The sequence below is a fragment of the Cuculus canorus genome, chromosome 1 (genome assembly GCF_017976375.1).
Source record: "Cuculus canorus isolate bCucCan1 chromosome 1, bCucCan1.pri, whole genome shotgun sequence".
In the NCBI taxonomy this organism is placed as follows: domain Eukaryota; kingdom Metazoa; phylum Chordata; class Aves; order Cuculiformes; family Cuculidae; genus Cuculus; species Cuculus canorus.
This window is the reverse complement of record NC_071401.1, coordinates 38,952,245-38,965,354: the sequence shown is the minus strand read 5'-3', so window position 1 is coordinate 38,965,354 and position 13,110 is coordinate 38,952,245. Positions and strand designations below refer to the sequence as shown.

The 13,110-nt window shown below is 36.6% G+C and overlaps 1 protein-coding gene across 4 annotated transcripts in view; it reads left to right on the top strand.

Moving 5' to 3' along the window:
* The window catches only part of PCDH9 (protocadherin 9), a 685,822-nt gene that overhangs the window by 530,591 nt on the left and 142,121 nt on the right, over positions 1 to 13,110 (top strand). The window lies entirely within an intron of this gene.

Sequence of the window (13,110 nt, the reverse complement as noted above, 5' to 3'; positions counted from 1 at the left end):
TGCTTAGGTGGGATATTTAATTGTTCATCCCACTTGAAAGGATGACTGTCAGTATTAACAAAGACTGTGTTGACTGGAGATCAGCGTCAAGCATCACTTCAGAATGATCACAGGGAAGACTAGTCCGTGGACAGCATTTGTCCCCAGTACTCAACATTTCCACGTTTCTACAAAAAAAAAAAATCATATACAGAAGCAACAATTTAATCTAACCCACAAATTTTATTCTAACTTGGACTAATATCAAAATATTCACGAGTAGAGGTAGGTGAAACTGTAGAGTCAGTCACAATAAAGATATTCAGGTATCACAAAAGACCTGGAATATCACTGGTGCTATTATACTCTCCTAGTAGATGGGTTAAGCCAAGGAACATTTCGTAAAACATTAAATCAACAATAGTAATGTAGACTAATCATAAAAAAAAGACAAATGGAACCTGGCCTGTTGTTATTAACTAAATAGCATAGGCAATGTTTCTGTTTTCTCATTAATATCTTAAGCAATAAAATGTGGAACAGCAGCCGAATCTACCACTTTGGGAATTATCAACAGTTTTAATCATAGCAGATAAAGAAGTCCCTCAGCTTTGCCCCAGGGTCCATTACTTTCCTAAATAGTACAAAGCTGCCAATATAAATGCCTCTGTCTCAGGTTTTCCTACTTAATTGTAACCATCACATACCATACGTATTCTACCATCTCTAGCTAGGTTTTATTAATATGGAAGCTCCACATGTATTATCCAGTGAATTTCACTTCTTCAGGGAAGTATAAATTAAATTGAATTATTACATACTTCCTTAGGTTAGTAATGAATTAGAAAGAGAAAAGACAAGTAATCTTTGTTGATACACTAATGCCTTTTAAAACAGGAGGATTCAAATCACATTAGAATTATATGTAAAGAATTCCCTTAAAATTGAAAAGATATTTTCTTAGCCTTAGCAAGGATCAGTTAATTTATTTTAATACTATCTTTTTTTGCACTATCTAATATTCAGCTTAGTAATGCTAGCCTCACAGAATAAAGGAGTGAAAAAAATGTAACTTCTATAATCCACTGGATACTCTTGATTAACCAGAAAATATTATCTTATTTTTTTTTTTTACCAAAAGGAGTGCAAAAGTGAACGTTATGCGTCTTTTCCTGAGCACTGTATTCTGGATTTGGATTGATTCTGCTGTATTGACATATTAAAAACTTTCATGATGAAAAAGTTGTATTTTGAGGCGAGATGTCTGTCTTTTCAGTTAGTATTGGAAAGTGATAGGCTGTATCTTTGCCTGGAATTTGCATTTTAAATGTCTATATGTCATTTTAAGGTGCCAAATGTATTGGTTCCTAAAACTACAAGTTTTTTTAGCAAGAAGTGCTGATGTATTTATTGCCAGTCTATGTTACAGACTAATTAATTTACACAGAACTTCGGAGGACTTGCTTAGAGTAAGATTTTACTCTGTATTGTGAATGTTGAAGTGTATGTGCTCATGTTAGTCCAACGGATGACTCTTCCACAGTTCTTGAGATTATAACTCACATAGAAACAGCCATTCAGATATGGAAGACTATTTGTCTTGTAATAATGAAAATATTCCAGTGAGTATACATGTACACAATGTATTGTTTATATGTATTTTATATTCATTCTCTATATATATGCATACAAACATGTATTTCATGCAAAAGTTGGGTAAATAGATAGATAGAAAGAATGATGGGTGGATGGATGGATGGATGGATGGATGGATGGATGGGCGGACAGACAAAAATACATTCTTCTTACAGGTTAGCCCTGGTAGGCAGGAGTGGGTCCGTGTGAACCTCATAATATTCAACAAGGCCATGTGAAAGCCCTGCACTTGGGTTGAGGCAATCACTGATATCAATAGAGATTAAAGTATGAGTAGACTGAGAGCAGCCCTGTGGAAAAGGACTTGGAGATACTGGTGGGTGAAACATTAGGTATGAGTCAGCAATGTGCATTTGAAAGCCAGAAAGCCAATTGTATCCTGGGCTGCATAGAAAAGAAGCAGGGTCAGCATGTCAAGGGAGGTGATTCTGGCCCTCTATTTCACTGTCATGAGACCCAACTTGAGTATTGCATCCAGCTCTGAGGGCCTCAGTACAAGAAAGATATAGACCTATTAGAGAGGGTCCATAGGAGGGCCACTAAAAAGGTTGTATCAGACAACAAAAAACTACAAAGAAAGACTGAGACAGTTGGTGTTGTTCAGCCTGGAGCCATAAAACTCCAGGGTGTCATGACCACATAATTGCTTCTCTGTATTAGCTGGCACAGTTTTCCATCCTCTATTAAAAGGTTTCAGGCATTTGTGTAAAATCAATAGTAACTATGATGAGATATTTTGGCTTTTTAATAGGAATTACTGAGTTTGTCTCATTATTTTTTCTTGACATTGAAGTTATAAGATCATCCAATACTTCTGCAGGAGAAACTGGCTGATCACTCTCATCACCTCTTCATAGTCCATTCTTGCCCTTCTAAAGAGAATTCTGAGCTTGTTTGTGTCACTGGCAATTTATTAAACTACTTAAAAATCAATTTGTTCCCTTGTTTTTTAAAGTATTTTTTATCATTTAATAGTTATGGCAGGTTGTTAACCAAGAAAGCGGTGAAATAAGTTTATTTCAAATATATTGAATCTTAACATTTACTGTGATAGTTCAGGACACATCATGGTTCATATACGGCAGAGGGAGGACAGGGCCCCAAATACTGGTCAGTGGGGATAAAACTCCCCTTGAGCTCAAGCCAGTATAATACAGCTATGCTCAAAAATTCTGGCAAAGAAAGAAGAAAAGATAAATACTTGATAAGTAGTTGCTTCCTGCCAAACCACTATTTTTTCTCAAGTTTTTCACCACTTATTAAATGATGGAGCACTGAAAATCAAATTATATTTAGTAGTAAATCATATGGTCTGTTGGTATCTAAACTGTTCACTTTGCAGTATAGTGTATCAAATTCCTTTATAAAGTTATTAGCAACATCTGCCTAAGCCGGCACAGTCAGAAAACTTCTACATAAACTTTAGAAGAGTTATTACCACTAAATAGCAGTTGAGAAGTTGAAATTGTGGATTTCATACATGCTGGCAGAAAAGGTCTGCTGAATAACCTAAGTCCCTAGATGGAGGAGCAAGATGCAACACGGTTGATATCGCGAGGTCAGGACGAGGTCTGACGTAAGTCAGATTTGCAATATAATTGTCAGGAACTTTCAGGACACATTGCCCCTTCTTACTTGTGGAAATGGAATTTCTCCTCTCTTCATCTTAGTAAGTTTTGCACTAATTATAGAGCTACATTCGATTTTTAGAAGATTTTAATTTGTGATATAACAGAAAGGATCTCACTCCCTTCAAGACAGCATTCACAGCTTGATATTTCTCATTGCAAGCAATGACTATATCTGTTCTTTTGTAAGGGTTGGTATGTAGTTCAGCCAATATGACCCCCTTTCATATATGTGTTATTTCGGAAAGTATAATTTGATCAAATTGAATGTTCTTTCAGTTTTGCCCTCTTTACAGTGTCTGTGTCTACTTTTGGAGATGCACCTCAGCCAGCAGTGTAGAGACATCCAAAGAATCTGTATCTTTCTCTAATAAAGAAAATGAACAAATTTTCATGATCCATCCAATATTAACATAGATTTTTTTTTTTAATTCTGGTAAATCACTAGTAAGGTATTACCCAGATTTTGTATACAGAACAATACAGTTACGATTAACTAAGACAGATATTCCTGCTGTCTTGCAATGCTTCTTTAAAACTGTCTTGTTTGAGGGATATATCTCCTTCAGTTCTGCAGATAGAAACCGGCAAAGGCTTTTTATTTCTTTTAGGTTTTTTTTTTTCCTTTCCCATAGGTCTTTTTATCTCTGATTCGTCTTTGTCTTTTACAACTGGGAGAAAATGATTTTTTTCATGATGGAGTAGATTAGATCCTTGCAAAAACTTAAAAATGGGATTTTGCAAGTGGTTGCTATGTCAGGCTTTGTGAGTGTAAAAGTACAGAAAAGCAGTACGATATCAGGTACAAAAGGTGAAGGCTGAAAAATCTGCTTTTTATTAACAGAGATTGAATGCCATACTCATCTTTTTTTCTTATTCTAGACTTGAAAGACAGAACAAGGACTTTACTATAATTTGGAAAAACACTAGCAAAAAATAATGTATAAAATGTACGTAAATGTATTGCAACTTGTTGATGGAAGTAAAAAGATGTAATTCAATAAACGGATGACTTCTGTTCTACCTGAAGACATGCAGTAACAAAAGCCACTTAGGCAATTACAGACTGTTACACACTGGATACAGAGAGTAGACAAAGTCTCCTGTAACACCAGGTTCTTTATATTAAATCTACAGTTTATAAAACTAAGTCTACATATGATTAGATACTTTTATTTCATTATGGAGCTGTAAGAGAAAGTTTTTCTTTGAACTTTGTGGGAGGAGGGGTAGAAATTCTGACTTCCACAATTTCAAGGACAAAGCAAAGTACAATCTTTTCATTTTCAAGATATTTTTACCCTAAAGAGGGTCACATCATTTGTGTGCTGACATCCTTCCTATTGTTTTCATTAAAGAAAGAAGAATGAGAGTCTGAGAAATCTTGAGCTGCACCTGATAAGAAATTTTTAAAAGATGACCCCAACCTGTGGAGGATGATTTATGAGATCATGGTTTTCATTATTAGACTTAGTGCTGACTCTGTTGTTTTTGATTGATATGCCTGGAGCTTAAAGGATTTTTTTTTTTTTTTTTTTTTTTTTATAAAGCTAAGAGCAAGGGCATTGGAATTTTACTAGAGAACAAAGTTATGTAAAAGACATTCAGATACTGGAAGAGGTATCACTGAACATAAAAAGGCTAAAGAGAATAAATATTCATACTTTTAAAATTAATATGTAATGTATGCAAAATTTAAATTTTAAACAAATTTTAGGATAACAATATCGAAAAAAAAGAATAATTTAATTTTCATACACAATCACTCAATGTAAGGTATCCCAGACAACTTGATTCTCATCTGTATATATGTCACTACAAGCAAAGAGATAACAAATAAACCCCATAAAATCCCAGGAAAAAAACATCCCAAATGCATAAACTGCAAGAAAAAATAGTATAGTTGTCATATTTACTCTTATTGGCATATGTGTGGTGCCTAAATTGACAATATTGTGTACATCTCTTCTATTGGAGTTACAAAATGGTATGACTGTTGTTTAAGATACTGAAAATGTCTAAACATGGTTGACAGCAAAATATGTCCTACATTAAGACGCAGTTTAAATTTCATAGACGGTTCACCCATCCTGTTATCAATGTCCAGATAAATGACAGTGCAATTTTTCTCTCACTTTTAAAAGTCTAAATTGTCAGAGTAATAGTTGTCTGTGGGGAAAAAACAAACAAACAAACAAACAGACCATAGCTTTTGTACCATATTCAGATTAGAGAGAGAGGTTACATTCTTTGGGGATTTAAGGGAATAAAATGGTTAATATATTTTTACTAACTGAAATTATTGATTGAAAGTAAATATATTTATGGAAGACAAGATAGGACCATGTACTATAGTAATATTTACTATATATATCATAGTCCTGTTTGCTGATAGTTCTTGTGCAAGTTAATTATGGAGGAACATAGCACTCTAAAAGAAAGATGGTACTGTAACTCACCTGTCAGGGTCCAAAATATTTTATTAATATCTTATCGTCTTGTGATACTTAGGTTCACAAGTACTGACATATATTTCATCTGTTGCCAAGCATCATAGCAGCTGAGGCAAAGAGCTTTATATTCGAGTTTTCATCCTCATTCACTTGCAGCAAAAAAACCTCTTTACTGCAGAACCCATAGGAAATTAACAAAAAGGACAATTAAGCTAGATGCAGAATGAAACTTCTACAGCCTGAATATGTTACTGTGCATGAGTTGCACTACAGGAACTGCCAATGACCTTTAAACATATGGATTTACCTTCATTTGTTGTGAGCTAAGAACATGAAGACGGCTATTTACTACAAAGATGAGTGACTCACCTATGTTTGTAAAACCTCATTTCCTTGATTATATGCCTTACGCCTAAGACTAAAAAGAGTTACGGTGCATTTACCCATGCTACATAACCTAGATATATCTATGGGGACAGATGGGATCCACCTAAGGGTCCTGAAGGAACTGGTGGAAATTCTTGCCAAGCCGCTTTCCATCATCTATCAGCAGTCCTGGCTAACCAAGGAGGTCCCAGTTGACTGGAGGCTTTCAAATGTGATGCCCATCTACAAGAAGGGCCAGAAGGAGGACTCAAAGGACTGCAGACCTGCCAGTCTGACCTTGGTGCCTGAGAAGGTTATGAAGCAGAACATCTTGAGTGCCATCACACAGCACATGTGGGACAACCAGGTGATCAAGCTTAGTCAGCATCGGTTCAGGAAGAGCAGGTTCTGCTTGACTAACCTGATTTCCACTATGACAAGGTGACCCTCTTAATGGATGAGGGAAAGGCTGTGGATATTGTCTACCTGGACTTTATTAAGGCTTTTGACACTGTCTCCCACAGGATTCTCTTAGAGAAGCTGGAGGCTCATGGCTTGAATGGGCATATGCTTCACAGGGTAAAACACTGTGGGCAGGCACATAGAGTTATGGTGAGTGAAGTCCAGCTGGTGTCCAGTCACATGTGGTGTTTCCCAAGGCTCAGTACTGGGGGAAGTTATGTTTAATACCTTTATCAATGACACTGATGAGGGAATGGAGTGTATCCTTGGTAAGTTTGCAGATGATACTAAGCTGGGTGGGAGTGTTGATCTGCCTGAAAGTAGACAGGATCTATAGAGGAACCTGGACAGGCTGGATCAATGAGCCTAGGCCAATTGCATGAGATTCAACATGGCCAAGTGCCAGGTCCTGCACTTGGGTCACAACATCACTTTGCAATGCTAAAGGCTTGTAGAGGAGTGACTGGAAATCTGCCTGGAGGAAAAGGACCTGAGGTTGTTGATAGAAAGTCAGCTGAATACGAGCCAGCAGTGTGACCAGGTGGCCAAGGCCAACAGCATCCTTGCTTGCAGGAGGACTAGGGAAGGGATTCTTCCCTTGTACTTTGCACTGGTTAGGCCATACCTTGAGTATTGTGTTCATTTTTGGCCCTCTGACTACAAGAAGGACATCAAGATGCTAGAGCATATCCAGAGAAGAACAAAGCTGGTGAAGGGTTTAGAGCACAAGCCTTATGAGGAGCAGCCGAGGGAACTGGGGTTTAGCCTGACGAAAAGGCTACTGGGAGGGGACCATATTGGTCTCTACAACTACCTGAAAGAAGATTGTAGTGAGGTGGGGATTGGTCATTTCTCCCTGATAGCTAGTGACAGGACAAGGGGAAATGGCCTCAAAATGCACCAAGGGAGATGCGGGTTTACAAGAAGTTTCTTTACTGAAAGGGTTGTCAAGCGTTGTAATAGGCTGTCCAGGCTGAGCATAGTAGAAAACAGTCATTATACAGTAGTTGTGTGAGTGAAGAATTGGTGAACTTCAAGGAACTGAAGATACGTTCTTGACACCTCAGTTAAACATCAAGAATATTTTAGATCATTTAAATAGTTAAATCCACCATTCTTTAGGTGTTTATTTGGATTTTATTGGTTCAGTTGTTTGTGATTTCTTAAAAATAAACAGACATATATGCAGCTTTGTATTTTTGTTTTGTTTTGTTTGCATGCATGAATCTTCTTCTGGCAGACTAAGTACATGGTCCAGGAAACTTATTCAAATACATTTTTGGATTTTTTCCTCTGTGGGTCTTTTTTTTTTTTTTTTCCTATATTGGGTAATACAAGCTTCAACTTCACTGTAATTTACAGTCAGGTAGATGAATAAAAGGTCCAGGAACCGTAATAAGGTAGCTTTCTGGATGGTTGACAACTAATATAAAACTGTCTTGGGACTGCAAAATCTATTTTGTTCCTTTTAATATAATTGAGTAAGCAATTTTGTTAATTTTATTTTAACAAAATATCTCAATCAATGTTCCTTCTAATACCAAAATCACAAGCCATAGATTTGTGATCTAACAGTTTGTATGAATTTAGACAGCTGCATGTATAATAAATCTTCTTTCTGATACAGAACAATTTGCTTTGGCAAAATGTGTTTTATTAGCAGTGTTTAGGGAAATTGGCCAGTTCATTAATCCACGTTGACTGCTTTTTCCCCATGAAGCTGACTATTTTAATTATGCATGATCATTCCAACACATTCCAAGAAAGGGAAAACCTCCTTTTTCTGATTCAAATCACAGCTCTGTCCAGTCCTAGTAGAAAAAATGAGGCTTTAGAGATATGTCAAGTATAGTTTTTTTTCAAGTTGCTGTGTGAATTCATACATTATTTATTGTAATACTAAAAGCATTAAAAAAATAATGCATAAAACCAAACAGACCTTGTTTAGGGCAGTCAACATGATTCTGAACTAATGAACTGATGTATGGCTTTTGCGAGTTCTCGTATAACTTTTGTCTCTGTACATAAGTCCATGCCACTTAATATGTAGTTTGTTGTAGCCTTTTTTAAAAGCCGTGATACTAATTTCAATAGCTTAACAGATTACAGTGGGGGCTTTTTTTAAGGTGAAACAGTGACATTTTTGTACTAGCAAAGGATAATTCACTACTTATTCATTAGTTTTCCATTTGTTACTTCTGAAAACTACATTACAAATCTCACTCAGCTGGAAATCCGTGATTTTTTTCTCACATTTGTAAAGTTGGAGAAAAAAATTATGTTACATAAATGTTTTATGAACTCTGGGATAGTTTTATTTACATTAATTTAGACATCTAAAATTCAGCTGTTATCCATGGAAGAATATATACTTAATCATATTTATACTAAGTGAAAGGACATAGGCACCACAAAAGCATGACCCTTTCTATCTGTTATATGACTATTTAAAGTATCTCTACTGTTCTCTCATTCCCTGCATTGATTATAAAGTATGTTAGCATCACTGCTGCATGCTTAAACACGTAACTTTTAAAGAATCATCTCCCTTAATTTTAGAACTCTTATGTCCTAAGTTATCATTTTGAAACAAGTAGAACTGGTGCAACATCTCTGAGAAAGCAGAGAATCAGTGTTCTTGAATTGAACCTCAAAGTAAAATGACCCCTTTTTCCATTTTTTTCCATAAAGGAACTTGCTGCAATCTTCAAAATTTACTTTAAAGTTATTGTAGATATGAGAAAGATATGCTGAGTATGTAAACCATTGACAATTTGTGTCTTTATAATACCTAGGTACCTAGCTTTCTTCATCACTTGATTTAAACATAATATCTTCTCTGAGGCTTCTAAGAAATTTGAAATAAAAGACGATTTGCTACATCTAAGAAATTGTGTCCAGTATGAAAGACTGTTTATGAAATTCAGAAACCCTGAATCACCATATGTTTTATTAAATTCTTTTGCAATCTTTTTTTTCTTGTTGCAAGGTAAAGTATGGTCCTATGCTGAACCTCTCTGAATCAATTGGAGGGAAATTATATTATGGCTTGATAAACAAGTAATCTGTTTTCCAAGTACCTAACTTTAGACAATTTAGGCCTAACCTCATGTCACGATTTAGCCCCACCCAGCCAAACTTGGCAGCTAAAGCCATGCAGTTGAGCCTCCAAATTCCCCCCCGCCAAGGAGCAGGGAAAGGGGAGAGGGAAATGAGAGGAAAAAGACTTACAGGTTGGAAACTAGATTTACAGATTTAATGCAATGGTAATAATAATGATAACAATGAAAATAATTAGAAAGTAATAAAATATACACAAATATGTGAGATTTCACCCCCAGCCTACCCCTCAATGACTATACGTCACTGCAAATGCCTCAGAGCAGACATGGGGGGATGAGTCCACAGCTACGAGGGAGCTGGACTCAGGAACTGGATTCAGGAACACAGATCCGGGATCAGGAGCAACGAGAAAGATGAGGTCCTCACTGGATGTTGACCATTGCAGAAGAGAGTGAGACCCTCATAATCTCTCAGTCTCATACCGAGTATGACATACATGAGACAGAGTACTCTGTTGGTCAGCTTAGAGTCATCTGTCCTATTTGCCCCTCCTCGCAGGTGTGGCTCCTTTCCTGAAAACTTGAGGATGGCCTTAGTTGAGTATAAGTATTGGTCTTTTAGCATACTAATGTCATAGAATCATAGAATCATAAAATAGTTTGAGTTGGAAGGGACCTTAAAGATCATCTAGTTTCAACCCCTCTGCCATGGGGAGGAACGTGTCTCACTATCAGGCTGCCCAAGTCTCAACTCAGCCACGTTGGTCTCTTCCCTTCCCTGCCTGATTTCCTACATATGGGGACTGAGGGCTCTTGTGCATGATGGAAAGCATTCTTAAATATTTGCCAGCTCTGTTTTGCTCCCTTGCTCCAGACCACCATGTCCCAGGCGCATCCTACTGAGTGTCTCCTTGAAGAGCTGGAGGTCATAGTTCACCATCTTTTGGGTCCTAGCACGGGTGCTCAGACTCCACCTACCCAGCCGGGTTAGGGTGCTGTTGAGATGGGCTGGTGATGTGCCCAGGGCTCACTGCATGCTCCCGGCTCACCCTGGGACCCCACCTCAGCTGGTGCTCACCAGCCCTCACCTTCATTGCACCACGGGCTTTCGGGATGGGGTCCTTGACTCTCACACGTGCTAGACTTCTTGGTCCATGTTACAACTTTAGAGAAGAACAATGTCTCAAAACCCATGCAGTTAATTCTCAGAGAATGAATTTATTTACAGCAAGTGAACTAGTCACAAAACTGACTCTAATTTACCTCAAATTGCGACAGCTCAGAATGAGAGAATTACTTTTTTTCTGGCATGTGAAATGGGCATTTAATAGCTAGATGTTGTTGCTTTTATCATCTTCTTGGAGATGAAAAATCTGTTGGGATTTCAGGTACATGCAGTCTAAGAAAACAGAATGAGCTAAAGATTTAGGGACAAAGACTTAGCTGTTACTCAGGGACAATTCATGATGCCAGGGGATAAAGAATTCAATCACATTACTGATACTTGTATCCTCTTCAACTTGTTTCCTATTCTTTTAAGCAGAATTTTGGATCCATAAGGAACTATAAACAATGTCTTGTTCTTGTTGTAAGTTAATAGGAAAATTAAAAAAGTATCTCTAATGACAGGTAGGTTTTAGTATTGCATTCTCTGCATTGACAGCACTGATTAAAGTTTTTTTCCCAGTATTTATCCCTGGAAGATTAGAGCTTTTAGATATACTTCTAGTAAACATAATTAAACAATAATTAAATATTTCTAGCTGTGCTGTTCATCAAAAAGAAGCAGAGATGAAACGTGTTTTCTGCAATTAGTAGTTTGAGGTTGTCCTTTCATAATTTGGTTCTGACACCTGCTTAGGCACAAGCCGGGTTTAATCTAGAGGTAATTTTCCTACAGAGTACTTTGCATGGGAAGGAAAAGCATGAGGCCAAGACCTCCTTTCATATAGATGAGAAGCCCAAGGAGAGAAATACTGTTACGTCATACGGGGAAGATAAGCGTGAATGTCATAGCTTTAGACACAAGCCTGCTTGGCATTTTAAAAACTTAGTAAAGCAGAACTTGTATGTAAGATATGGATCAAAACCAAAGCAGATCTTTAATTTAATGTAAGTTGGAAATTCCTGTAAAAATGGTAATGTAATCTAGAAGAAAAGTCTTGCTGATTATGCTGTTTTTCTGGGTTGAAATTATACTTGCAATTTGAATGCTATGTAATCATACAGAGTCCTTCATTAAAAATGAAGTAAAATCCCTTTATACATAACAAGTTGACCTAAAGACTCCTAGAGTAATTTTCAATGCTTGTTTTAGTCTTCTTGACCAAACACAAGAAACCTGAAAATCTAGACTTTAATGTTAGGACAAATGTCTCATTGCATAAATCGGAGGTTCCAAACTAAGGGATAAAATTTATGCTTGAATCAGGCTATAGGCTCACATGTCCCTAACATGTTTTTTTCTTTACTTAAAAGCCAGGATTCTACTCTAGAGATAAAGTGGACAGTACTCACTAAAGGCAACAACTATTCATTGTAGCCAGTGGTTCTCATTTAAATACGGTACCAGCCAAAGCCTTGAATGTGTGTCTCATGTTTTGCTGATTTTCAGAAAATACATTTCCACTTTTATTGCCTACTGGCAATTATTTTATATCTTACCTCAATCTTTATACCTTATCTTTTGTAAAACAAGGAGGAATCGCATAAAATATGTCCAAAAGTATCCTTAGCATATAATACAAAGATATCTTAAACAGAAAGAAAGAACTGTGCTGATGAATTTTAAAGGAGAAAGCCCTTCTACACATAGAAAGTTGAATACTTGAGATGGCCGTAATTTTTAGAAAAATATATGAATGTACAAACATATGCACTTTTTTATGCATTTGCATCTTATACATTTTAATTTTTCTCATTTCACAATTTTATTAAAGGTGTATCTACATATTAATATTTTGACTACTTCATGTTGATAGTAATAAAAGCAGCGGAGATATCAAATGCTACCATTTTTACTTTTGTTTCAGTGCCCTTTGAGAGTGGTCCTTGGGAAAAAGCCATGAACTAAGCATTTTCCCAAATAATTTTGCCTCCCTTTTGTTCTGCTGCCTGGATAGCGTTGGTCTGAGGCTGCCTGAAACTTAATAGCTTACTAAGTCTCTCAATGTCTTTGCCGGTGTTGCTACCTGCAATGTCTGGACCACTCTTTCTCTGTGAGAGATTTGGTATACTCCCTAAATATAGTATACTGTATTTAAAAATTGCTCTGAGTAGAATTTAGTAATATATTAAAAATTGCCAAATCCTATGCTAGTTTCCTAGTGTCCAAGAAAGAATATTTCAAATAAAACAAAAAACTCTAAATAAAATAGTCTTTTCCCCTTCAAGAACTGCAAATGAACCAAATTTCAAGTCTATGGACCATTTTCCAATCATTAAGGTGCAATTGCCCAAAGAAGAGTCTCCCTTGTGAGGAAGAATCCTTTGGTTCAGTGTCTT